Consider the following 27,669-nt stretch of genomic DNA (forward strand, 5'->3'; position numbering starts at 1 on the left):
AAAAATGCTCATTTCATGGAATGTGGTAACCAGAGTAGGCGAACAAAGCTAGAGGACAAGGGGCCAGGGATCAAGTGTAGTAGCCAAGGCTATTTCCCCATGACCTATCCAAACATATCCAGAAGTATGCTTTTCTAACCCAGAAGTATGCTTTCCTCTGAAGCCAATCAAGTTGACAATCCAGGTTAACTATCACATTTCACTGCTTGTTAACTTGAGACCTATACTCATCGCCTTAAACCACACGTCATCTCCAAATACAAGGTCATAATTTGCCTAACATGATATAACTGTACCATATACAACAGAAAATGCACTAATGCTCCTCTAAAGTCTCAACAGTTCCAGTATTATTCAAAAGCCCAAGTTCAAAGATTCTTCTGAGACATAAGGCAAACTATTAGGTGTAAATTACTGAAAGTTCAAAAAAAGCAAGTTATATATTCCCAATATACAATGGCACAGGGTAAACATTTCCAAAAAGGGAGGAATAAGGTGATAGCAATGAATGAGACCAAATCAAAACTGAAACCTAGCATGGCTAACATTAAATCCTATAGCTCCATGTCTGGCACCCAGGGCATATGGTGATGAGATGTTAGTTCCTGAGGTTTTTGGTGGCCCCATGCCCATGGCCTTGCTGGTTATGGTCCACGTGTCCTTTCTCAGGCTGGATTTACTTGTGGCCTGAAGCTTTCCTCAGCAGATGTTTCACATTTCTGGCATCTCTAATTGCCTGTGGTCATCAGTGCACTTTTAGCTTCATTTTCACAGCTTCATGCATTGCCCTTTTACGGGCTCCTTTCCTGGCCTTCTTTGAAACCTTGATTCCAGCTTCCTTGACTTCACAGTTCTTGCCTTCTGCATGTTAGTAAAACTAGCATCATGTAGATGATGTCAAGGTCTGTTGGAAAATAAACACATGGTCATAATTTGCCTATCATAATATAACTATCCCATGTACAACAGAAAATGCACTAATGCTTTCCCCTAAAATCTCAACAATTCCAGTACTGTTCAAAAGTACTTTTGGTTGAGTTGAAGGGTGAGTATTGAGGGTTTGCAGAGGATTTTTGTGGGGGCAAGTGTAGGATATGGGAGGAAAGAGGTTTACTTTGTGATTGAGGGAAGCTATGTAGCTAAAAGAACCTATTGATAGGACAATAGATTAGGTAAGATATGGGAGAGTCAAAGTTTTAGGATGGGGATGATGGAAATTTAATACTAGGGAAGAAAGGAGTGACTGTGGGGGAGTTAAGTCTGAGAAATTAAAGACTTTGGAGGAGGAGTTTATATACTTGGTAAAAGAATAAAGAAATATGGCAATAGTATTGGCTTGGTGGTTTGAGGTGTAGAAGATAGATAGGGAGCTGAGACTAGGGAGAGAACTTAGACACCTATTAAACTACAGTTAATGGGAGAACAAATACCTAAAAGTAAAAACTTAATAAACACACACAAAAACATAAAAGAACATAATATAACCCCACCGTACTAAATAAATGAAAAAACAAAAATTCAAACCTATAAGATATCTGATGGGGACACATTAAATATTCCAGTGAGACAGTGTATATATGTGACTCACATGTAGCTTCTTTGCTGGAGAAAAGCGCTCACACTCTAATCACCTCTCTGAATTTTCCACTGCAATACTGAAACTAACTCACACTCAGGGCTTCTTTCCACCAGGTTCTTGCAGAGTTTGTTTCAGTCCAAATTTTTGGGTTAGGAATTCTTGATGTCTCTCCCTGGGTGTGATGGTATAATTGGCAGACAGATTTACTGGCATGAAACTGTCCCTTGAGGCAAGAGTATTCCTAAGCAATCAAATCAGCTAAAGTAGTAATAAGCTAATCAGTTATCTTGCTATCTGGGAAAGTTTAAATATACTATGAAACTGACTTTTGGATCTCCCTTTAGCCTAGAGAAGAAATCTATAGTTATAGTGTAAGCATTGTAACAGCCCAAGTATTGACCCACAGCTAATATGCACTAACTATGATAGGCAGCTATGTCTCTTCTTACAGTTAAAGAAAAATTCTCAACAGTAATTTTACAGAATCAATTATCTAACACAGAGTGGATGGTGGACTGGGTTAAGGGGGAGAGGAGATAAAAAGTGGGGTTTTTTGTGCATGTGTGTGTGTGTGTTTTAAGTCTTCTGCTGTGTGATATGGGAAGGAGGAAATAGGAAGGGGACAAAGGATACTAATGGCAGTGGAGGTATTTTATGTATTTAGATGGGATAACAAGGAAAATTGGGCATAAAATCAGTAGTGAGAAATGGGAATGAGAAAGGAGTCTATGGCTAATATAAATATTAGAGAAAAAGTTAAAAGAGGATAGATGAAGAAAAAGAAAAAAGAAAAAGAAAATAGAAGAAGAATAAGAAAAGGAGAAAGAAGTAAGGTGAAAAGATATAGATAAAAATAGAAGGAATAGAAAAGGAGATGGGAGAATTCCTTTACCCTCTAAAAGCTATATTGCAAAAAAGGGCAAGAGGAAGAGAAACACACATACACACTCACACACATGAGGTGGGACGAATAATAGAATAAAAGTGTGTGAGTGTGTGTGTGTGTGTGTGAGTGGGGGGGATGAACAGAAAGAGGAAAACCACTAATAAATAAAATGACATAAAAATAAAGTTTTTATTGTTTTGGATCCATGGTTCTTTTCCACGTCCTAAGAACAAGGAGCAGAGCTCAAGCTAAGATGTGTCTCTGCTCCTGCTGAAAGTCTGAAGTAGCATCTGCCCCCAGAATGCTGCTGAATGTAAACATCCACATACAGTTAGGACAGGGCATCAATGTGACCTTCCAGTCAATTCCTGTGTAACTCAGGCTGAATCTGGCCTCCAACTGCCTCAGCTGGGTCCATATTGAGCATCTGCAGCCCCTCAGCAGGACTCCCTCCAGCCTGCTCTCCAACTGACAGCTGTTTTGTCTGTCCTTCCCTCATCCACTCTGGAAACTTGAGCAAGGGGCTGCTCTGGGACTCTGGTTTGAACACTGAGCCCTTCCCTACAATTTCGTCCCCACCATCTCTTCCTCCACAATTGTGGTCCTTGAACTGGACTGAGGTCACTTACCAACTGTTTTCCACTGGAGGCCACTTAGGAGCAGCATCTCACACTTTCCTTGAAGGTTCCAACTGCTGTTAATTCTCTCAGCCTCCATGCAGTTCTCTCTTCCTCTAGGAATGTTCTACTGCTATCTCAGAATAGCATTCTTTGGCTTGAAATCTTCAAAGAATAATTCAGACATGGTCACCACATTGTGTTTGGTTAATCAACCTTTTATGTCTCTTTCCTTTTATGATAGAGTCTCCTCCACTCTGTGTTTCTTGTTGATGTTCTCTGGGTCTCCCAATATGGCTCCTCCTCCACTCCACTGTGTTGGATCTTCCAGATCATTCCTTCTCAGGGGATCTTTCCTCAGCTTCAATGTGACTCCTCCTCTCATCAGCCATATTGAATCCCTGTCTCAGACTTTTTCTTGTTCAAGATCAAGTCCATTGTTTGGCTGGCACTTCTGCTGGTCCATGCAGAGGGGAAACAATGCAGAGCCAGTACTAAGTTGGTAGTGGCTGAGCCAAGGCATGGAATCTGCAGTTGTGGAATAGTCTGGGACCAGCCTGTGGTACAAGTGTTCCGCCAGGGCAGCATGTCCGACAGTCAATGGTTTATTATAATTGTGTCATCACTCACTTCAAAGTTCTTAAGTCTTGGAGGGGATGAACTATTGTATTATTGTAAATTTCAAAAGAAATGAAGTATAATTCAATACATAAGCTATCTGATTGGTAGTATAGCTTAGTGAAGCTCTATTATTTGGAAGGCAGTATAATAGTATCTTAAAATCTACTTGTTCTAATCCTGGGAACGTGTGACTATGTTAAGTTATCTACAAAGAAAAATTATGGTTGTGAATCAAATAGGGGAAAGAGCCTAGATTTGCTGTCCTCAGTATAATCATAGGCTCCATATATGTAGAGGAAGGAGAAAAAGTTTTGAGTCCTGGAGATCTGGTAACTGAAGAAAGGTACAGAGAATGTGATTTGAGAAGGATCCAACTCTCCATAGATAATTTTGAAAATGGAAAAAGGGGTCACAAATAAAGATACATGAGGAGCTTTTAGAAGATGGAGGCAAGGAAGTGGAATTTCCCCTGGACCTCCAGACCAGAGCCCAGAAGCTCTTCATGCACCTGCACTTTGGCTGGTGAACTCTGCGGGAACCTCCAGGGAATTGAAAATATGTTTAGATGCTGTAAGCAAACGGAGTTGTGATAACTTTTTATAACAGCTATAGAAAGTTCATATAATTTATAATAATCACTCTGCATTAATTAATTAATTATAGAGCATGGATAAAGAAAGAGTACTTGCAAATATTTAGACTCCAAGGTCAACAATTCTGGCATATGTTAAATTTTGAGAACTGATAAAGAGCTTGAGATTAGATTTAAAAAAATATTATACACATATACTTATAAATATATATGTATATGTATATATATGTAATATACTGTACTTTCAGAGCACTCTGGGAAGCTGAGGCAGCCAGGAAGATTCCAAATTGAAGCCCAGCCTTGGCAACTTAGCAAAGTCATGAGATCCTCTCTCAAAATAAAAATAAAAGGGCTGAGTTTGTAGCTCAGTATGAAGGCCTTGGGTTCAATCCCCAATACTTAAAAAAAAATATATAACAAACTCAAGCTGTGCTAGCAAACAAAATTAATTATAGTTGATGAATTCTAGCTTAGAAAGTAGACCCAACAAAGTCCATATTGTCATGTAAAAATTAAAGAAATTAAACAAATATATTAAAATTGATTTTACAGATTATTTCTACCAAAGTTTCCAAAACCAATCATTCCAATAAAACATAGACCATAGAACAGAAAGAGTGAATTTAAACAATATAAATTTCTAATCAAATCCTTAAATGACCATGTGAGAAAAAAAGTTGATAAACCATTCTTATTTAGGAAACAAATGAAAAAAAATCAAAACCAAACACTAGCAGATATCATCTCATAATGTGTTTTTTAAATAACCAAGTAAGATTATTTTATTGCAAATTTATTCCAGAAATACTAGGGTAGTTCAACATTAAAATATAACTACTTATTCCAATTAAAGATAAAAACCATATGATCATCAAGTTTGGGCAAAGAAAATGTCTTTTATAAAATTCAAAACAGATTTATGATAAAAAATCTTGGCAAAATAGTAAAACAGTAACTTTATTAACCAGTGAAAGTTATTTACAAAAATACTTAAATACATTTGTAAATAATGAAGCATTTAAAGAATTCCTTTCAAACTAAAAAGTAAGGAAAATACCTACCATTACTACTTCTATTGAACAACATTCTGGAAGTTTAGGTCTCATAACAAAGTGGATAATATGAATGTCTACATTAGGAAAAAAAATCCAGAAAATATAGAAAATTAAATTAGGAAAATTTAACAAGGTGACTAGATGTGAAGTAAATATGTAATGTCAGCTGGATTTTATATACCAGTGACAGGGAGAAATTCAGTTAAAATTTCATTTAATGTGTGAAAATAGTAACATGCTTTGGATATATCTAATGACAAACATGAAAGACATGTAGAATATTATAGACTATAGTGCAATTCAAAAAAGAAAACATAACTTAATGGAAACAGAAATCCTGTTCATGGTCTGAAAATGTTCAGTAAATGACCTTAACATACTTAATCACACAGAGAAAAGTTGAAATCAATCTCATATGGTTTGAATTCATTAAAAATTCATAGATATAAAATGGTAATTATAAAGGAAATATTTGATGAAATTCAACTATATTATTAAAATTTTCTGTATATCAAGGTTATTATGAAAGTGAAAAATAAAAAGTAAGCTTCTATTCAGGAAAAAATATCACATTTTATGGATTTTAAAGTTCCTTCAATTGTCACAGATTTCAAGATATACCCATTACTGTATGCTCCACAGTACTGTATGCAATAATATACAGGAAAAAAGCCTGGTAAATTTTAATTCTAAAGTGTCAAAATATTAATCTTAGAATTAGTGATATATAGTATTTGCAACAATGTAAGCAAAAAGTATTAAAATCTCAATTATAAAAACAACTTCCATAGCTCCATAAGAAATAAAAAAATAGACATGGCAGATTGTCAAGAAGAACATGGCAGCCATTTTTAAGAAGAGAAAGCATCCAGAGATGAATTGTAAAAAATCAAAAGGAACTCAGCTTCATTGGCAATAAGTGAAATGAACATTGAGACCACAAGATGTCTACCATTGAGGCTGATGAAATTTGACATTACCAAATGACAAACATTTTGTTAGTCTACAGAATAATTATATACTTTAGGAGAGAATATAAGTTGACAGAATCACTTCAGAAAACTTCTGGCAGTACTTATTAAAACTGGGATATGTGTGAACTGTGACCATTAATTCCATCCACAGACATATCCCTAAACAATCCTATATTCACTAAAGACATGTAAGAGGGCATTAATAGTCACCAATTGATATTAAGCTAATTGTCAATATTTGATAAGTGTATACATAAACATGTATGTTTATATATGTGTGGCTCTAAAGGAAGAAATACAAGAAACAGCTAAGATGTGATAAAGAAGTGAATCTTTTTGTAAAGATTTTTGTTATTTTATACTTCAGTTTGAACACAGCTAAAATGTAGTGGATGTATTAGAATGTATCACCTGGTGGGGACTATAGAGATGATAAAATATAAAACATTAAACTATGACATACTCAGCATATTGAGCTAGTATTAATTTTTAAAAAATTTTATTAGTACATGTTTACAGTACATAATGGAAACATTTATTATGGAGAGTTGGTACATGTATGTAACAAATCTTAATTCTTAATTAAACCATCCGTGTATTATAAATTAGACATCTCTACCTGTGTGCATATTCTTGGGGGAGGCTTAAAAAGGAAAAAAAAGAATCTAGGTTAAAGTAGTCAAGTTTGCACACTATTGTCTTTTTCCAGGAACTGAGTTGTTTTTCTAACTTAGCATTTTATTGAGTTTGCCAGTTTGCGTGAAGGGAAAAGGAGTAATGTTATCCCCTCCTCCTTGCTTTTGGTAGAAACTTCAATTCCAAGACCTCACCTTGACTATGTTCAGGATATTTTAGATAATTTTTGAAAAGTCACTAAAACCCAAATGGTAGTCTTTGAAAGATTTGTAGATGTGTGTAGATTGATAAACTTATATTCTGTATTGTATTAATGTCTATTGATATGTCTTACACTTTAAATGACTTTTTTAATCATTCATGCTTCTTATGATCAATCATTGACCTATTGAGAAATATTAGTTTAGTGATTAAGGCCAATCTTCTAAATGGTGACGTATTGCATGATACCATATAGTGTCAGATACAAGTTTTGCAATACTTTAATTTTCACATGATTGGCCAAAAATAAGGCCATCATCTGGTTTTTTTATGGAGTGACAGGTTCAGTTTGGGTGTCAGGCAGATTCCAAGTCTGAATGATCAATTTGTTCAGTAATCATTCTTTCAAGTAATAATGAAGATTCACAAAAAGCATAGCTAGTTTAGATTGTAAGTGAAACAACTGTGTGGTATATTTTAGACAGCAGCAAAAACAATCTATTTTTTTGTTACAAAAAACATTAAAATGTATATAAGCTTTGATCCCCGGTACCAAAAAAAAATGTATATAAGCAAAGTGTTCAGATTATTTTCCATTATGTGTATTGGTACATTTTAGGCGCACATTATGATCACATTCATCATTGGAAATTTTTACCTTTACATAATATATCTTGGTTCCTGTTTTTTCTCCATTCCCCTTCCTTTCCCTCCACCCCTCCTCCCCTCCCTATTTACAATTTTTTTTTGTTTTTTCCTTCTTTTCTCATATTTTTTCCTTCCCTTCTTTCCTTTCCCCCACCGCCTCCATACTTCCCCTTTCTTTTTGGACTTTTTCTTCCTATTTTGCATTATCCATTGTACATTTTGGTCCTCATTTACTCTTGCAGTTTCTCACACCAGAAAAACTATTCGGCATTTACACGTGTGTCCTATTGAATTCACTTAAGAGTATGGCTGCAATGTGCATCCATTTCACTATAAATATCTCTAGCGTCTCTTTTTATGGCTGATTAGTACTCCATTTTATAAAAAAAATCCACATCTTCTTTATCCAGTCACCAGTTGATGGGCTATTGGGCTGTTTCCAAGATTTAGCTATTACAAACTGTGCCTCTATAAACATAGGTGGGGATATATCGCTATGGCATGATACTTTTAATTCTTTTGAGAAGATACCCAGCAGGGGAATAGCTGAGTCAAATGGGACCTCTAATCCTAGTTTTTTGAGGTGTCTCCATACTGATTTCCACAGTGGTTGCACCAGTCTACACTCCCATGAACAGTGGAGAAGGGTTCCTTTGTCCCCACGGCCCCACCAGCATTTGTTATTGTTTGATTTCTTCATAGCAGCCATTCTTTCTGGGGTGAGGTGGAATATCAGCACTGTTTTCATTTCCATCTCTTGAATGACCAGTGGTGTAGAACATTTTTTCATATGTTTATTTGCTATTTTTACTTCTTCATCTGAGAAATGTCTATTCATTTCAGAAGCCCATTTTTGGATTTGGGTCTTTAAATTTGGGAGCTCTGATTTTGTTAAATTCTTTATATATTCTAGATAGTAGTCCTTTGTCTGGGGAACAGCTGGTAAAAAAATTTTTTTCCCACAGTGTGGTTTGTCTCTTTATTCTCTTGGTGGTTTCTCTTTCTGTGCAGAAGCTTTTTAATAAGATGAGATCCCAGTAATTGATTTTTTATGCTAGTTTCCATGCAACTGAGGTTTTGTTCATAAAGTCTTCTCCTATGGCAATATCTTTAAGAGTTGTGCTTAACATATCTTCCAGCAGATATAGTGTTTCTGTTTTAATATTTAGATTTTGATCCATTTTGATTTTAGTTTAGCACATGGTGAAATATATGGGTCTAATTTTAATCTTCAGCAAGTTGAAATCCAGTTTTTCAAGCACCGTTTATTAAAGAGGCTATCTTTTCTCCAGTGAGAGTGTTTGGCACCTTTTTCAAAGATGAGGTAGCTTAATGTCTGTAGTTGTTTCTGCATCTTCTAATCTGTTCCATTTATCCTCAGGTCTGTTTCTTTGCCAATACCATGCTGTTTTTATCACAGTGGATTTGAAGTATAGTTCCAAGTTGCGGATTGTGATATTCCTGACTTGTCTTTGTTGCCTAGAATTGCTTTTGCTATTCTAGGTCTCTTCTGGTTCCAAATGAAATTTTGGATTGCTTTCTCTAGTTCTGTGAAATACACTGTTGGGATTTCAATCATGATTGCATTGAATTATATAGCAGTTTTTGAAACATGGCCATTTTCACTTCCTACCCAGGAACAAGGAATGTCTTTCCATTTTCTGATATCCTCTTTGATCTTTTTTTCAAAGTGCTATAGTTTTCAAAGCAGAATTCTTTCACTTCTTTCATTAGATTTTTTCCTAGATATTTAATTTTTTGGATGCTATCGTGAAAGGAATTGTTTCCCCAATTTCTCTCTCAGTGAGTCTGTTTTTCATGTCCAAGAAGGTTATTTATTTTTTAGTGTTGACTTTGTATCCAGCTCCTGTGCTGAATCTGATTATTAAGTCTAGAAGTCTTTTGGCAGAATTTTTGGGGTTTTCTATATAGAGAGAGTATCATGTCATCCTCAAATAAAGACAGTTTAAGTATTTGCTTTAGAAACTTTATTCCTCTTATTTCTTTTTCTTGTCTAATTGCTGTCTCTAATGTTTCCAGATCTATATCAAACAGGAGTGGTGATAGTGGACATCCTTGTCTTGTTCCTGATTTTAGTGTCAAAGATTTTAATTTTTGACCATTTAGTATGGTGTTGGCTGTTGGTTTTTCACAGGTGGCTTTTATCAGGTTGAGATAAAGACCATCTATTTCAATTTTCTGTAGGGTTTTTATCATAAATGGGTGTTGGTTTTTGTCAAACACTTTTTCTGCATCTGTTGAGGTGATCTTATGTTTTTCTCTTTGATTCTGTTAATATAATATATTATATGTATTGATTTATGTATGTTGAACCATCCTTGCATCCTCAGGATGAATACAACTTGTTCAGATTGTGCGGTTTTCTTGATGATCCTTTGTATTCTTTTTGCCAGTATCTTATTGAGGATTTTTGCAACTATGTTCATTATGGAGACTCTCCTGTAGTTCTCTTTTTTGTTTGGGTCTTTCTCTACCTTTGGAATCATTAATGCTGGCTTCCAGGAATGAATTTGGGAGTATTGCATTCTTTTCAATTTCATTAAAGAGTTTGATAAGTAGAGGGATTAGCTCTTCCCTACATTTCTTATGGAATTCAGCAGTAAAGCTATCAGGCCCTGGGCTTTTCTGTGTTGGTAAGTTTTAAATTATGCTTTCAATTTCATTGATTGATATTCAGTTGTTTTGAAATTTTATAGCTTCTTGGTTCTACTTTGATAATTCGTATGTACCTAGGAGTCTGTCCATTTCTTCTCGGGTTTCCATATTTTTGGAGTACAGATTCTCAAACTAGGTATTGATGATCCTCTCGATTTCTCCTGGATCTGTTATAATTTCACCCTTTTCATTCATAATTACATGGATCTGAGCCTTTTCCTTCCTTTTATTTTTTGATAAGTTTGTCTAAGGGTTTGTCACTTTTATTTATTCTTTCAAAGAACCAACTCTTCAATTTAGTGATTTTTTTGTATCATTCTTTTGGTCTCCATTTCATTAATTTCTGCTCTAATCTTTATAATTTCCTCCATTGCATGAGCTTTGGGGTGTCTTGCTTTTGTTTTTCTAGGAGCTTGACATTCAGCATTAGGTTATTTGACATTGCTCTGTTTTCCTAATATGGGAATTCACTGCTATGAATTTTCCTCATAGGAATGCTTTCATTGTGTCCCATAAATTCTGGTACATTGTATTAGAATTATCATTTATTGTAGAAACTATCTCATTTCTTCCTTAATTTCCTCTGTGACCCATTTGTTATTCAGGTGGGTTTTAGCAATTTGCATGTGTTTGTGAAGTTCTTGTAATTGCTTTTGCTAGTGATCTCCAATTTCATTGTGCTATGATCTGACAGTATATGGGGACTAACTTCAATTCCTTTGCACTTAAGCATCTTTTATGAGCTAGCATGTGGTCTATTTTGGAGAATGACCTGTGTGTAGCTAAGAAGAATGTGTATTCTCATTTTGTGGTGTGAAACACTCTGTAAACATTTATTAAATCCATTTGTTCAAAAGTTTGGTTCAGTTCCAGTATTTCTTTGCTTAGTTTTTGTCTAGTTGATCTATTTGTGACTGTGGGGTATTGAGGACTCCTGCTACTATTATATTAGTGCTTATTTGGTTTTTCACATCCATTAATACTTGTTTTATAGATTTTAGTGCACTAGTATTTGGTGCATATATATTTATGATTGTCATCTCTTTCTCTTGGATTGTTCCTTTTATAAGGATGTAGTGACCTTCTTTGTCTCACTTAATTAGTTTTGGTTTGAAATGTCCTTTGTTTGCAAATAAGGCAGATTACTCATGCTTTTTTTCCAGTTTGTTGTCACATGGATTATTGTTTTCCATCCTTTTACTTTCAGTCTATTAATTTCTTTTTGAATTAAGTGTGTTTCTTGTATACAGTATACTGTTGGGTCTTTTTTCTTGATCCATTCTGCCAATTAATTTCATTTTATTGGTGAATTGAGACCACTAACATAAATGGTAATAACTTATATGTATTGAGCTATTATTGTAATGATATTTTCCTGTTGTTGTTTCTTTTATTTTTTATCTTCTTCCGTTACCATTGAATTTCTTCCCTGATGGCTTTGTTCTGTTGGGCCTCATGGAGTTGTGACCCTCATTGTCTTTTTCTAGTGTATTGTTTAGAATTTTTGAGTGCTGGTTTGGTATTCATGAAGTTCCCCAGGTGTTCTTTGTCATGAAAGCATTTTATTTCTCCATCAATTTTGAATGTTAGTCTTCCAGGATACATCAATCTCAATTGGAGATTGTTTTCTTTAAGGACTTAAAATACTCCACTCCAGGCTCTCCTTGACTTGAGGGCTTGTGTTGAGAACTGTGCTGTGATTCTGATGGGTTTTTCTTTGTATGTGATTTGTTTTTCTTATGTAACTACTTTAAAATTTTTGTTTTTCTGTTGGGTTTCTGGAATCTTCACTGTTATATGCCTAGGTGTAGACTTTTTTTTTTATCTTAGCTAATTGGAGTCCTATATGCCTCACTTATCTGTGTGTCAAATTATTTTCCTCTGCTTGGAAAGTTCTCTTCCATTACTTTCACAAACAGTTTTTTTTTAATGTCATTTCCTCTATCTCCTGCTTTTTCACTGACTCTGCTCAGTCTTATGTTATTCTTCTTTTCATCATCTAGCAGCTTCTAGATTGATTTATTGTGGTCCCTTGCTATTTTTAAGAAATCTCTCTTTTCATGTACAGTAACCACAGTCCTGTCTTCTATATCTGATATTCTGTCTTCACATTGGCTCATTCTGCTGTGTGAATTTTCAATGGAGGTTTTCATCTCTTGGATATCTATTTGAATCCAATTCATGGATTCCATTTCTTTCCTATGCTGGCCATTCATGGTTTCCATTTCTTTCCTATGCTGGGTGTTCATGGCTTCCATCATAGTCCTGAGCTCCTCTATTTTTTTTAATCAATATCTGTTATAGAATCTCTAAGCATGCCTTCCATTTTGGTCACCATATGGGAAATAATTTCTGTTTTGAATTTTTCTAGAGCCTCATTCATCTCTTTTGTTACTTCATGTGTTATCAGTTCAGGGTGTCCAGCTGGTTGATTTTTGGATTTTTCTACCTCATTGCCCTGAACATATGGCTTTGATGAGCTGGAAGTCTGGGTTTGAGCCTTGTTTGGATGTCCTTTCATTTGTATTTTTGTTTTTGATGGTTTTGGTTTAAATCCTTTGTTGATACTTCTATATTGCTTGTTGTGAGTATCTTTATTGCTAGTATTTAGAACCCTTAGGGAATGATTACTTCTCAGAGGTGTCTTCCAGGTCTTTTGGTTTTGAGTCTCTAATGACCCTTTGGCAATCTCAGTTTTGGTATACCAGGAAGGACAACTGATTAGAATAATCACATCACCTTGGCCCAAGTAATAAAATCAGCATTAATCATAGCATCAAATACATTTTATGAAATGACAAATTGTAACTATTAATCTATCTAAGTACATGAGCTAGATTAAAATCATGGACCAACCAGAAATATGTTTGCAGAAAATAAGCACATCAATATAGCAAATTTATCCTCTGAGATGAAGACTTAGAAGGAGTTGTGGGGGGGATAGAGAGATAGAAGGTGAAGGAAAGGTTAGAAATGGGGCTAGAGTACACACTTTGAGTGCAATCTTTGGGAAGCTGTGAGTAAAAGAAGGAAGGAACAGAAACAAGAACAGAACAACTTAACAGCAACAGGAAAACTAGAAACTGTATTCACTCTCCTATAAAAATAAGACTAATTGAGAAAAGGAAAAAAACAACAAAATAAGACAGAAACAAGAAAAAGAAAGGAGAGAAATGAAGAAGAAGGAGGAGGAGGAGGAAGAAGGAGGAGGAGGAGAAATAAAATGAGAAAAAAATGCTGGTCCATTAGGGAGTCTCTGTTGTCACCGGTAGACAACATGGTCAGCAGTGTGCAGATCAAGGTTGAGTAATCTCAGTGAGCCAGCCATATTCCACTGAGATTCAGGGTGGTTTCTGGCTGCAAGGCCCAAGTTGAGCTCCCTCACTTTCTGTAGGTTTGAAATCTGCAAGGTTCTACTGCAGTTTTGAGCCACCCTTCACCTGAAGGGAGTCTGGTTCCTATAGGGGGTGCTGATCCCACCAACTCACCAACTGCTGTAGTCATAGATTTTTTTTTCACTTTTCCAATGGGCTTCAATTTTCATCTACAAGTCTCAGAGAGGTGCTCTCTCTGCTGTTCACTGCTGCTCTATTTTCTTGAACTTGTAACAATAGTCTTTATGGCCCATGGTGCCTCTGCTGCATGGATCCTGATCCCTGGGTGGTCCAAGGTGTAACCTGGGGCTGCCAGTAAATTGGTCTGGGGCAGTGGGCCTCCTCACAGCCTGGTTCAGGGTAGGGTGGCAAAGTGTTCAGATATTATCAAATAAATATTAATGCTTTTCCTAGGACATTTTTAAGTGAAATTGGCATTTTCCCTTCCTAGGAGTGATGGGTAGTGAAAAATGAAATGACAGTAAAGTTTGGTGCCACTAGCTTAATTTGGACTAGGCAATTTTTCCTACTATTGTTTTGCAGCATGAATAAAATGTTGAGAAAATTTAACCTTATATACATTTCTTGAAAAGGTCTTAGGAGATCTGCTGAAAACATGCTGTGCAAGCCCAGGATTTCACATAAACTATTAGAGGAATTCTGTCATTAACTGGGAATGATTGATCATCAGTAATAGTCAATGATATTGTGTGTGTGTGTGTGTGTGTGTGTGTGTGTGTGTGTGTGTGTGATATGTTTCCTGAGACTTTTTAAGGACCTTAAGTTATGGAAAATTGGTAAATACTTAAGAGCTGATAAAGGTAGATGGTAATCAATGTGAGTTTCCACCTGTGAATATTTTCCCACTACTTGATGATGAGGTGCTTCACCACCAGATTTCCAGCTCTATGATGCTTCCACTCTCCCTGCATTATATTGCCAAGACTTAGATGCTTCATTATTCTCAGCAAGTGTTCTCTATGTCTTTGAGAAGGTTAGGATGATAGAGTTTATTCTTCTGTATTTCTGAATATTCTGATTTTATGTACTTGAAAATTATCAAATAGATATATAGACCACCCAGGAAGGAACTGCCAAAAATAAAGGATTACATTAAGACACTAAAGCATATTTAAATAACCCTTTATTAAACACTTTACATTTGAGAATCTCCAAACACTTTCCTTTTGAAACACCAATGCATTCTCAAAACCACATTTCAGCAATAGTAATCATTTTTATTGGGTGAGAAGAAAAGGTTAAGCCCATTTTAGCAAAAATATTTTCTCTTACTTGCAGCACTTAAAGCACAGAGAAGTTTGGAAATTTAAAATTCTTAAATTGTCACAAAAATCATCTCTCTAATACCTTTCAGGTTAGAATTATATTGTAGTTCTACAAATTTGAAAAATCATATTAGTTCATTATACAATATTTTCAGTTTTTGATTCTTTGGACTAGGCAAAGTACAAGGCCAGATTTTTTCTATGTAAGTGATACTTTCAGAGTAAATTGGTAGCATAATTAAGTATTCAATATACATATCATGTACTTAACCATATAGAAAATCCAATGCTAAGCATAATAAAATCTACTACACTTGTAGAACCCATTATACAGAAACAAAAAATTAACACAGACTGAAGTATGTATTTTATTTTACATTGAGTGAGGAGTTATATATTGAAAGCAAATGTGTTCGCTGTGGATGAAAATGTACTCAGGTCCCCTTGTGAAGGCAGAGTGAGAAGGAATAAAATGTTTATCAAAGAGTAAAAGTTAAAGAAGGAATTCAGAGAGATTTACATTTATCGTATTTGATGGGAGAAAAAGATTGTAAAAAAATACTGCAAGAGCACTATAGGAGACCATGATCTTTATAATTTCTCTATATTTAGTATTCCTTTTCCTTTGTCTCATTAGTGATGAACAAAAACATGCTACAGTGAAATACTCTAGATACTTGAACTGTGATATAGAAAGTATAGGGAAGGGGAATATTTATTCTTGAAAGAGATAAATTGAGGTCAGCTTAGACTAGAGGAAATGTATCAAGTCTCTGGAGCTCCCAGAAAGATACTCAAACCTAATTGAGTCAGGTTTGTTTGGGTATAACTTTAGTTTAAAATAAAAAGATCTGTGAGGTTCATTTAGTTATAAGGTAATCGTATAGTCTATGATTCTTATCAAGACATTTTAAAAACTTAAGAGTGACAGTTAATACTTATGATTTCTGGGGATTTAGTGCAGTGGCACTGCACCTGCCTTGCAAGTGCAAGGTCCTGAGTTCAATCCCCAGTACTGGAAAAAAATTATAAATGTCTTTAAAAAATCAGCCATATGATCATTATGTCTTTTAGAAATACTTATTTTAGAAATATTAAATCATCACAATTTTTTTGTAACTTCAACATTTTATTACTTAATCCCCCAACAATACAAATTAAACTTTCTGTTTGAGTGTTAATGATATACAAAATATTTGCACATTTCTTAAAGAACAGTCTGAAAATCATTACTTTAGAGACCTTCCTTCCTTCTTTACTTTCTTTTTTTTTCCCATTAAGTTTATTGGTACATTTTAGGTATAAAATACAGTTACATTTATCTCATTAACACTCAAACAGAAAATGTAAATATTATCTTTGTCCCTAAATTCAGATGTTCATAATTATAAAAATAATTAAATTCCTTACAACAAGCAAATGTTATACACTTGTATTTACCAAATAAATGTGTTAATAAAATGTCTTTTATTTAAAAAAATCAAATTAAACTTTCTAGGAATAAACACAAGCATTTCTACATGTATTAGAAACTGAATTGGGCCAGGGATTTAGCTCAGTGGTTCCACCGCCTTCCTCTCAAGCTAAGGACCCGAGTTCGATCCCCGGTACTAAAAAGAAAGAAAAAGAAACTGAATTTATACCATTTCCTTCAACCTTAAAGTAGTTCAATCCATAGGACCACAGAGCACTGCCATTTTTAAGTAATGGTTTTAATCTCATATATATCACATATATAAAAGTTGGCAACTTTCATCATGTACTTATGTGTCATGTATGAAAGGCTTGAAAACATACTCAAAGATAATATAAACTGTGCTACTTTATTTGTTCTTCTCCTTTCATTTTTATTATTTCTTCCATTTCAAATTGTCTTCTTTTCACTTCTCTCACTTATTCAGTTTTGAGTACTTACAAGCTCCAATTCTATGCCTAGTGTTAGGTGCTAAGTACTTAAAGTGTTAACTAAAATTAACAAATTCACACATTCTTTTGATCTCATACTTTTTCCAATTCTTTTACTGTTCTTGCCTAGGTAACCAAAACAATTCCCCATTTTCTTCCTTTTAGTGTATGACAATATTTTTTCTACAATTATACTGTCATAGCTTCTAAGCACAAATATGTTGGTGTATATCACTTACATAACAAGATGCTTTAATATTGATTTTGAAATCTAGATACTATAGGGAAAATGATCTCTCCTAAAATGCTAATGATCTTCTTATAATTCCATGACCTTATTTTTTTCCATGACCTTATTTTGATCTTAGCAGAATGTTTTCTTCATTATTTATTTTTCTTCAAGGCAGAGTATTGTTGAAAACTGAAATGTGATAAGTTAGATTTTTTCTTTTGTTAAATATTATTATAGTAATTAATATAATCCATATTATTTCTAAGCAAATGTGTAATGATAAATTCTACTATTGTATATAGAATATTATCAATTAATTACATCGCAAAAATACAGAAAATATACAAGGCCATACAAATTAAATTGCTATCAGTGGTACTCTAATGCTTTGAGTCTTTAGTACCTACATAATCTGGTGCTGTTCCAAAAATTAGGTCTTTGTATTTGTCATTTTTTTCTTGAATCTTGTCCCTAAGTAGTTAGAAAATGTTAGTAACAAGAGAACACTGAGATTATTAAGATGTTTAATTTGCTTGATAGAAAAACAGAGTTCCATAAGCAATTTTCTTTAAATTACAACATACACATGGTTAGTGTTGTTATTCTTTTAATAAAAGACTGTTAGTCAATTTTCTGTTACAGTAACAAATACCTGAGATAATCAACTTGCGAAGAGCACAGGTTTATTTTGTTGCCCAGTTTCAGAAGCTACAGTTCATAGATTTTTAGCCATGTTGCTTTTGGTACTGGAGTGGCACATCAGGGAAGAAGGGCTTGTCCAAACAAAACTGCTCACATCATGACCAGGAAACAAAACAAAGAGGAATATGAGAGGTAACGTCCCACAGTCCCCTTCAAGGACACGCTCTCAATTATCTGAAGACCTGTTAAAATGTCCAACACCTACTAAATAGCTCCAAGCTAGGGACTAAACCTTTAGCACATAGGCCTTTTGTGAACATTTAAGATCCAAACTATAGTACTATCTTTGTCTAGCTTTAGGTAAACTGAATTAAGAGAGTCTTCCTTTCTTATCTATTAAAAGCAGTTGTAAAGGTTGAGACAATGGAAGATCTATGTGAGTATTGTTAAAAGTAAAATTAGAAGGCTCACTGGAAAGAAGATATGAGTTTGAAGAACCACCAAACTGGCAATGTTTGTCGTGTTTCTCTCTTTGTGATTGTATCCCATCCTGGACTCAACGCAGCTCACATTTGGAAATGGTCATGAGGGAATCTAGAGAGAAGATTGTAGGAGAATTCTTTCAGTTCTGGATCAAGGACCAGGAAAGTCTCTGATGCTCAAAGAAAGTAGGGAAAATTCCTCCTTTAAAAATTATTCATTTTGAGGCCCAGGAATTTAGCTCAGTGGTTTCTCTGCCTGCTGCGCAATCACAAAGACCTGAGTTTGGTCCCCGGTACCAAAAAAACCAAAAAAACACCACAAAGGGTCAGGTATTTAGCTCAGTGGTGCCAGCTCCTGCCTCGCAAGCACAAGGTCCCGAGTTCGATACCCAGTACCAAAAAAAAAATTATTCATTTTGGGGGGATCTATTTCCTATTTTCTACAATCTTATGGTAGTGATGGGGACAGCAAGAGTGACAAAGAAAGGAAACAAAAATTTGAGATAACCCTCATCTCTGATCCAGTAGCCTAGATCCCAAGATGGTAGGGGGAACACTATGACTTTTTAGCTCGGACTTCCTGGTACTTGGATGTGGTAGCACAGTCTTGAGAAGTACACAGTAAAGTGGCATAACTAGACCCAACACTTTCCAGCAGCATGACTGAAACAAGAACTGAAGAGAAGTGGAGGGTCTCAGAGAGATCATGGAAAGGGAAGAGCTTGGAAAAATGACCATATTAAGGTGGCCTATCAACTCTTTTGCTCAACCCAAGCTTTCACATGTGGATATGACCCTAAATTTTTTTTTTGAATTGAACTACTGGACAGACTACCATTTAGTTTTCAGGCTAGAATACATGGGATACATTCCAATAACAATGCACAGGCTTTGAAAATTGACAACATAACCAACATCACTGAAACTAACAGGAAGCCTTAGAAGTTTGGGACTAGAACCAGAAGCCAATTAGACTGATTTTATTTTAAACATAAATCAGCAAAACAAACAGGATCCTTCATGAGACATAAAAAAATTCTAATAATATATTAAGTGTCCAGAATACAAGCATATAACCAAGAAGACATTCAACAGATAACAAATTTGAGATAGTTCAGATTTTGAAGTGATATCACAAAGACTAAAGCATCTATATAATGTTGCCCCAGTAAGAAAGGGATAACATTCTTGAAATGAATGGAGGGATAGAAACCCTTAGCAAATAGAGATAAAAAGATAATTGAAAGTTTAGACTTAAGAATAACTAAAAGGTCTCTTTGGAAAATCTGAATAGCAGCATGGCGATAACAAAGAAAGAGTCAGTAAACTTAAAGAAATATCAGTATTCAGTTAAAGTATCCACTATGAAAAAAAAGGAGAGGAAAAAAGATGGGGGTAAAATAATATGGACAGAGTCTGAAGTATCAATGGTAAATACCACAAGTAGTTGTTGTAGGTCCCAGAAGGAGAGGATAAAATACAGTTGAAGACTTCTCAAACTTCTCAAGACGTTTAAGACATCATATTTAAGAAACTGAGAGAACACTGAGCAAGAAATACAGAGAGAAATATATAGCTACAGATATCATAATCACACTGCTGAAATCTAAAGACCAACTAAAAATGACAGCACAGGAACCAAGTTACAGTGATTCTAATGACAGTATTTATTAAGTTATTGCTTGTAACAAACAATGAAATCCGAGAGGAATTAGGAAACCATTGTCAAAGTAGTGAAAGAATTTCTAATGTAGAATTTTCTATCTCTCAAAAATATCTTTCAGTATTGAAAGTGAAATAAGGGAATATAATATCAAGGAAAACTAAGAGAATTCATAGCAAAACATGCTTCTTTAAAATTGCCAGGAAAGTAGTTCTGACAGAATGGAAATTACAGTTAAAGGAAACATGGAACAAGAGAAATTCAGCAAAATTAAAAAGAAATGATAATATCTGAGTAAATATATTAGGCTGTTTCTCCTCCTGAGTATTTTAGGTAGGCTTGATATTTGAAAATAAAATTGTCACATTGATGTTGTTTATGATGTATATAAAAGTGTAATATGCAAGACACAACAACATAAACGGAGGAAAAAGTGGCCTTCAGGATATTAAGCTTTCATTTGAAGTGGTAAAATATAAATCCTAATGACATAGGGCACCAAGTAAGCCAAATAAGGGAAATAATCCAAGGTCCTCCAAATAATCCAAATAATGTAAGGGAAATGTTATAATTCTCAACCTGCTAGATATCTGAATTGTTGAGTTTGTGTTCTCTAAAATTGAAGAATGAATTTTAGGAACAATAGAAGTTAGAGTAGAAAGAATTTATTGAGAGAAAGATAGCTTCTCTCTAAGAGAGACAGAAGGAGAACCAGAAAGTGGGTTGCTTGCTCGTTCCACTTCTCAAAGGTATTTTATGGGGCAAAGCCATGAGGTGAGGTGGGCACAAAGCAGGACAAAACTGTAAAATCCAGTAGAAAATCACAAAGTTAACATGAGGTGGAACAAAACCATGATCAACCAATAAGAGTACAAGTACAGAAGCTCAGATAATATTGATTAAATGGAGATCAAATGGGGAAGCTGGTCACATAGCAAGTGTACATGGATTTCTCACAGGCTAGCTAGAAATGTTTTGGTCTCCAATTAAGGAGACTGATATCTATTTAGATTATCAATCACTGTTATTCATCCCTAGGAGAAGTATGGGATGTAGTAGTTTTTCTCGTTTTAATGTTAACATTAAAGTGAATGTGCATCAGTTGTTTTCTATGTTGAGGGCTCAGCCCTACCCAAATGCCTTATAATATTTTCTAACTCACTGAGCTATCTGCAATACTAAGTAAAATTTAAATATTGAATATAGAATGTAAAATATATAGCAATAAACCACTTAAAATACACAGAAAGATTACATTAATACATAATAAATAAAGTAAAATAGAATACTAAAAAATATCCAAAAAAGGGAATAAAATGTGTTACAATGAAGTGTGACAGCTCAGCATTACAGCCAAGTGTTATAGCTATCTAAAGGCTTCTGAAGGCAAAGAAACCGAGAACAGCACTCAGAGACATGGAGGGAACCAAGTTTACTACACTGGATGGCTCAGAGGAGTTTGTACTCCAAAGCTTGAGACCTGAACAGAAATGGAAGCAACCTTATATAGAAATTTATTGGTAGGAGGTGAGCTCACCTACTGGGAGAGCATACTTACAGAGGCAGAAGGGCAAAGGTAACAAAACATCTTGAAACATAAAGTAGGAACATGGTGCAGCTCAAACAGTTACATTGCTTAAACAGAAAATCTTATGGCAAAAACACATGAGGAAGTAGAGGAGGCTTGGCCACAGACAGAGGCTTGCCCTGTTGTGCATTACTTCCTTATCAGTAGGAAATGGGAACATTGAAAACAGGGTGCACAAAATATCAACAACAAAATGTTAGACCTAAATTTTCAACATATTAGGAATTACATTAAATATAAATAGTTTAAACATAACAATTAAAAGAAAGAGATCACTAGAATGCATTTGAAAAACAAAAGAACCATGCTTTGCTCCCTGTAATACATTCACTTTAAATATAATAGGTAGTTTAAAAGTAAAAGGATGAAAAAGATATTGTATAAATTAAATTTTTAAAAGTTCAAATGGCTACCTTTTAGCAGATTATATAGATTTTGGAATAAAATATTTACCAAGATTTAAGAGGCATATTACAAGGAAAACTGTCAGCTAAGATAGTTCATTAGTACAAGTAACGAAAGGAGAAAGGTTACTAAACAGAAGAATCACTGGAGAGTAAGATAAACAGCTCCATCAACATAAATGTGGCAACTTACATGAAATGATCAATTCGTGAAAACCACATACTAACAAACCTTATATAAGATGAAACACATAGCTTGAGTAGTCTTTTAAATAATAAAGGACTTGAAATTGTCATTCAAAACCATCTAAAAATGAAATCTTGGAGCCCAGAAGTTTTAATTTGTGAATAAAAGAAAAAAATAAAAGAAATTTCATTAGTTACTTACAGAAGAGGTAATACTAGCTTGACAATATATTTTTCACAAAATAGAATGGTAGGAATAATTTTTGACTGATTTTATGACTTTAGAGTAATCCTGATATTAAAACCAAATCAAGAATAATAGGAAGAGGGCCCGGGATTTAGTTCAGTGGTGCCACAGCCTGTCTTGTAAGCCCAAGGTCCTGAGTTCGATCCCTGGTACCAAAAAATAAATAAAAAAATAAATAAAAAATAACAGGAAGAAAAATGTAAAGCCACATATACCAATATTTTTCATGAAGATAGATGCAAATGTTAGCAAATTGAATTCAGCAATATATAAGAATAACAGAACAGAACCAAGTGTTTCCTAGCTCAGAAAAACAGGACTGGTTTGGTATTTGAAAATCTATACAATTAACACTATTAAAAGTCTGAAGAAAAAAAGTGACCTTATCAACTGTGAAAGAAAGAAACATGTGACAGTTTCCACCGTCCATAAAAACTCTCAGAAACCTAGGAATGAGAAGGAACTGCTTTAACCCCTTAGAGGGTATCTATCTGAAGAGAGAAATAACAGAACATCATATTTAATCATAAGAGACTGCATACTTTATCATTCATACTGAAATAAAGCAGGGTTGTCCATTCTGTCCCTCTTATAAAATTTCTAGATGTGCAACAAGGTAAGAAAGGCACAAATAATATAAAAAAAAGCAAAACTGTCATATTTTCAAGTAAGATTGTTTATGTAGAAAATAGCAAGGAATGTATGAAAATATTTCTAAAAATAATAGGTTTAGCAGGTCTCAGAATACAAGGACAATATATAAACATCCAACGTATTTCAAATGGTAGAAATGAAAGGGCCGAAATCAAAAATTTAAATATGTGTGTGTGTATAATATAAAGCCATGATCTCAAAATAAAATACGCAGATTTAAATTTATTATGTATACCATCAGTGTGATAAACTCAAGAAAATGTTGATAAGAGCAATGAAAGAAGATCTAAATGATTAGAGACAGACCACTGAGTTCTAGCTCAGCCTTAATCTACCAAACTCTTTCTAATCTTCCACTCAGTTGAGAAGCCTTTCTGGAAAAAGAAAATCTATCTCCCCAGGGTTTTGTCTTTTTTGATTTACATTATGAAGACTCATAATGGAGGCTTTACTCGCAACTAGTATATTTGCAGATTTAGTGAGTTTCTGCATTCAAGTATATTGTTAGAATATCGAAGTGAAAGGCTGTTTTGCTTTCCCGCCTTTTTGCTTGTTTAAATTCTACCCATTCTTCAGAGCCCTGATTAGATTCCATTTTTAGATTTTCTAGAGTCTCACTCTACTATATATGGATGTGATACACTCTATATGACTTCCTTATTCACACTTCATCCACTCCCTCTCCCCTATTAAACTCTAAGATTTTTGTACTCATCAATCTTGCTCAACACATGTTCCAATCTTCAGTAATAGTAGAGGGACTTGGATATCCTAGATGCTCAATCTCTACATTTTGGAATAGAAATGAATTCCTGATAAGAAAATATCCTCTTCCCTGTGGTTCACAATAGAATGAAGTATTAATTTATCTTACTTAATTCTTGGCTGCTGTTGTTTCTTATGAGGTGCTGTATAGAAAATAAATCAGGCACTTTATATGTCTATTTTGGCTACACATGTTGCTGGGATAAGACATACATACATTATTCTTAGGAATTATCATCAATTGTGGTTATTAAAACAATTTCTCCTCTCAAGGTCCATTACAGTTAGTAAGTTTAATTATAGCATTTTGTTTCTGCTGGAAAACCTTTTATTTTAATGCAGCTGTTAAGCACTATGTAAATATTAAAACAGGTGAATACGTTTGAGGAACAAAAACCATCTTAATTTAGAAAACTCTCTGAAGTCTTTTGTATGTTTTAGGTTTATTCTTATAAATATTAAAAGTGGCAGGTTTGTGTCATCACACTAGCACAAAATTGTCAATGAAAATAATACAGTACTTCAGTCAAAAATTCATTGAAGTAAAATGTTTTTATTTCACTTTACAAATAAGAAAGACAAGTTAATATTTAATGGTCACTATGTTTCAGAGAGGCCAGCATATTCTTGAAATATATTTTCTAAATTAACTAGCATTTCTATTATACCAATTTTAGCATTGGGAAAACTGAATATCAGAAAAGAGAACAGACTTCCCAGTGAGCACAAAGCTGAAGTTGAGGTTGGTACTCAATCTTGTGCCATTTGACAGAACACTCATTATTATTTTTTAATACAGTTTCTTTAAAAAAAAAAACAGCTTTATTGAGGTATAATTGATATTATACCTCAAACTCACTACACAAATTTAATAATTTGATGAGTTTGATATAAGCATCAATTCCTAAAACTTTATTCTTGTATTTTTTCTGGTATATTATAAAGCAGAAAATAGGTCATGAAAGATATCTATTATTAAATTTCAATCAGAAATTTAGAATGTATCAATTTCAGAGAAAAAAATAAACAGATGAATGAGTGTAGAATTGGGTTCTCCAATTTTTATAAATATTATATTAAACTTAATTTTTAAGTATTGATAAAGATTTAAAATATCAAATATTTGTACTTGTAATTTTTAAAAATTGTCATTATATTCTTTAGATATCTCCAGTTTATAAAATTCTTTCCTTTTTTATAAAAAAACACTAATCATACTGAGTAGAAAGCAAGTTATGAAGAATAACAAAATGATTAAAAATTAAAGTGAAAAAATACTTCATCAACCTGTTTTGAAGCTTGAGTTGATAGTTAAATGTATTCTATCAATATTTTATATATTTAATATATTATATATAATATATTTATATTTTATATGTTATAAAAGCAATTTGTACACTTTTTGATAGCATCATATTTTTAGTTTTAATTGTCGCTGTTTAATGACTTCAGGATATGATTACATTATAACATTATAAAAATTGTTAGCCAAAATTCCTGATTTACATGCATTCAGAACACTTTTAAGATTTTCCAGCTGTATCCTTAAACTTACTTAACAAAAACCTTTCACTGTGATTCATCTTACCTTTTTTTTAATGTCATGAATGTCAATCTGCAAAGCAGACGAAATCATTAAACTCAACTTAGTTCTTCTGTTTGTGAGTAAAGTCATATATAGAACCTAAGAACTCTGACTTATCTTTCTTTTAATTAACATTGCAATGCAAATAGCAATTTCAGCTGTTTTTGTAAACTGTGAAGTACAGTTCCCCTTAATGATTTACAAAAGTTAGTTTTATATTCCACACTGTCCCAGAAGTAATGTATTTTCAGAGTTGCACTGAAATCTAGATTAAGAATTTCAGACAATACATTTTATGAATGATTTATAAATTATGTCTAGAAACCACAATACTGTATACAGTGGACGCCTGATTCATGAACTCAATTAGTTCACAAGGGCTGGTTGTAATTCCAAATGGGTTGTAAGTCAAGAGTATTTTTCTTATACAAAATAATGGAAATAGCCATAGTGTGTTCTAAACCTCGCAAAGCACCCCTTAACTAACATTTTCATAATAAAAAAGGGTTGTATCATGTGCATAAGTTATCAGAATCACCAATAATTTTTATATTATTTTTCACCAAAAAGTTATAAAATGTTCCAAGTTTACCAGAAACAACAATTCCATTTTGTACTTACCATTCAAGTTGGCATCTTTGGCCTGCAGAAAGGGAGGATGAATGGAAGGTGGTTATTGTTTGGAAGGAGAGTTCCCTTCCATAAGAACACCAGGAATTTGGCTCTATGTTGTCCTTTCTCTCATTGGGAGAGTCTGTAGCCTTCTAGGATCTGCTTCTGGCTCAGTAGGTCTCAACCTTTTCAGAACTAAAAACTGGTCTAAGGTTGTCTGTTTCTGTCTTTTCTTTAACATTGTTATGTAGTATGACATGACATTGTCATTAAGCAAGAAAATGCAACATATGGCTTTTTCTCTGTCTGGGTGGGTCTTCTCTACAAATGTTTGTAGCTCTGTCCATTTATTCAAGATTTCCTTTATTTCAGAAGAAGAACTTAGCTTCACTGATTGTTGGTACTCCTCCTCCTCTTCAGAAAGCTCTTCAGCTGCCATTCTCTGTTGCTCAGCTGGAAGGTGTTGAAGTTCCTCTGTAAACAATTCCTCTGAGTGTTCCTCCACCAGTTCCTCAGCATCACCACTGTTTACTTGCAAGCCCACGGATTCTACTATAGCCACCATCTCATCAACCACAGGGTCAAATGAAGGCTCAGGCTCCTCTTCACAACCTTGAAAGTCTCTCCTGTAGAATTTTAGGCCACACTTTCTCCCAGGAAGATTTCAGTGTCCTCAGAGAGACATTGGCCCCAGATTTCTCAATTAACCCCACACAGCAAAGGATATTGTAATGTTCCTTCCAGAACTCTTTAAGTTCTGTATCTGAAACTATCTGAGAGCACTTCAGAAACTGTTCCTTGGTGTATAGCTATAACCTGCTGGTCCATAGGCTGCAGTAGAGGAGTGTATTAAGTGGGAGAAATTTGACTGAGAGCCATGGGAATTTTTCAGCCAATTCTTCTTCCAAATCTTGTGGGTGAACAGGAGCATTGTCCATGATGAGTAGAACCTTGAGTGGTAAATCTTTCTCCTCTAGATATTTCTTAACAGTAAGACAGAAAGCCTTTCTGATCCACTCAAGAAAAAGTAATCTTGTTACTCAGGCTTTTGCGTTAGATCTTCACATGATCCCTAGCCTATTCTTCATGACTTTATGTTTTCTGAACAATCTAGGGGTCTCAGAGTGATAAACCAAGACAGGGTTTATCTTGAGGTCACCACTCACATTGGTACATAGCAGTCAGGTGAGCCTATCTTTCACAGTCTTGTGGCCCGGCAGTTTCTTCTCAAAATGTTTCACCGCTATCACTTTTTGATGGATTATCCTTTATCAGATCTGCATTTATAGCCTTAGTTTTTCACAAATTATAGACTCAGGCTGTAGCCTGCCATCTGCCTTACATTTATCCATACTAATATGGATAAATGCCTTTCTACCTCATATAACATTGTTGATTGTGACTTACGAATTGTGGTGACTTCTTTAGCAACACTAGATTTCTTATACAAATCTTTTCTCTGTAAGATTTTTGAGATGATGGATTTCAACATACTATACATATTATTGAGATTGGTCACGGGAATGCCACTCATATTTCTTCACAATTTCCTCCTTTTT

At 34.2% G+C, this 27,669-nt stretch overlaps 1 protein-coding gene across 4 annotated transcripts in view; it reads left to right on the forward strand.

Moving 5' to 3' along the window:
• The window catches only part of Adamts19 (ADAM metallopeptidase with thrombospondin type 1 motif 19), a 243,780-nt gene that overhangs the window by 66,775 nt on the left and 149,336 nt on the right, over positions 1-27,669 (forward strand). The window lies entirely within an intron of this gene.

The sequence above is a fragment of the Heterocephalus glaber genome, unplaced genomic scaffold (genome assembly GCF_053883595.1).
Source record: "Heterocephalus glaber isolate CG9 unplaced genomic scaffold, H.glaber_assembly_v1.0 deba00001463, whole genome shotgun sequence".
In the NCBI taxonomy this organism is placed as follows: domain Eukaryota; kingdom Metazoa; phylum Chordata; class Mammalia; order Rodentia; family Bathyergidae; genus Heterocephalus; species Heterocephalus glaber.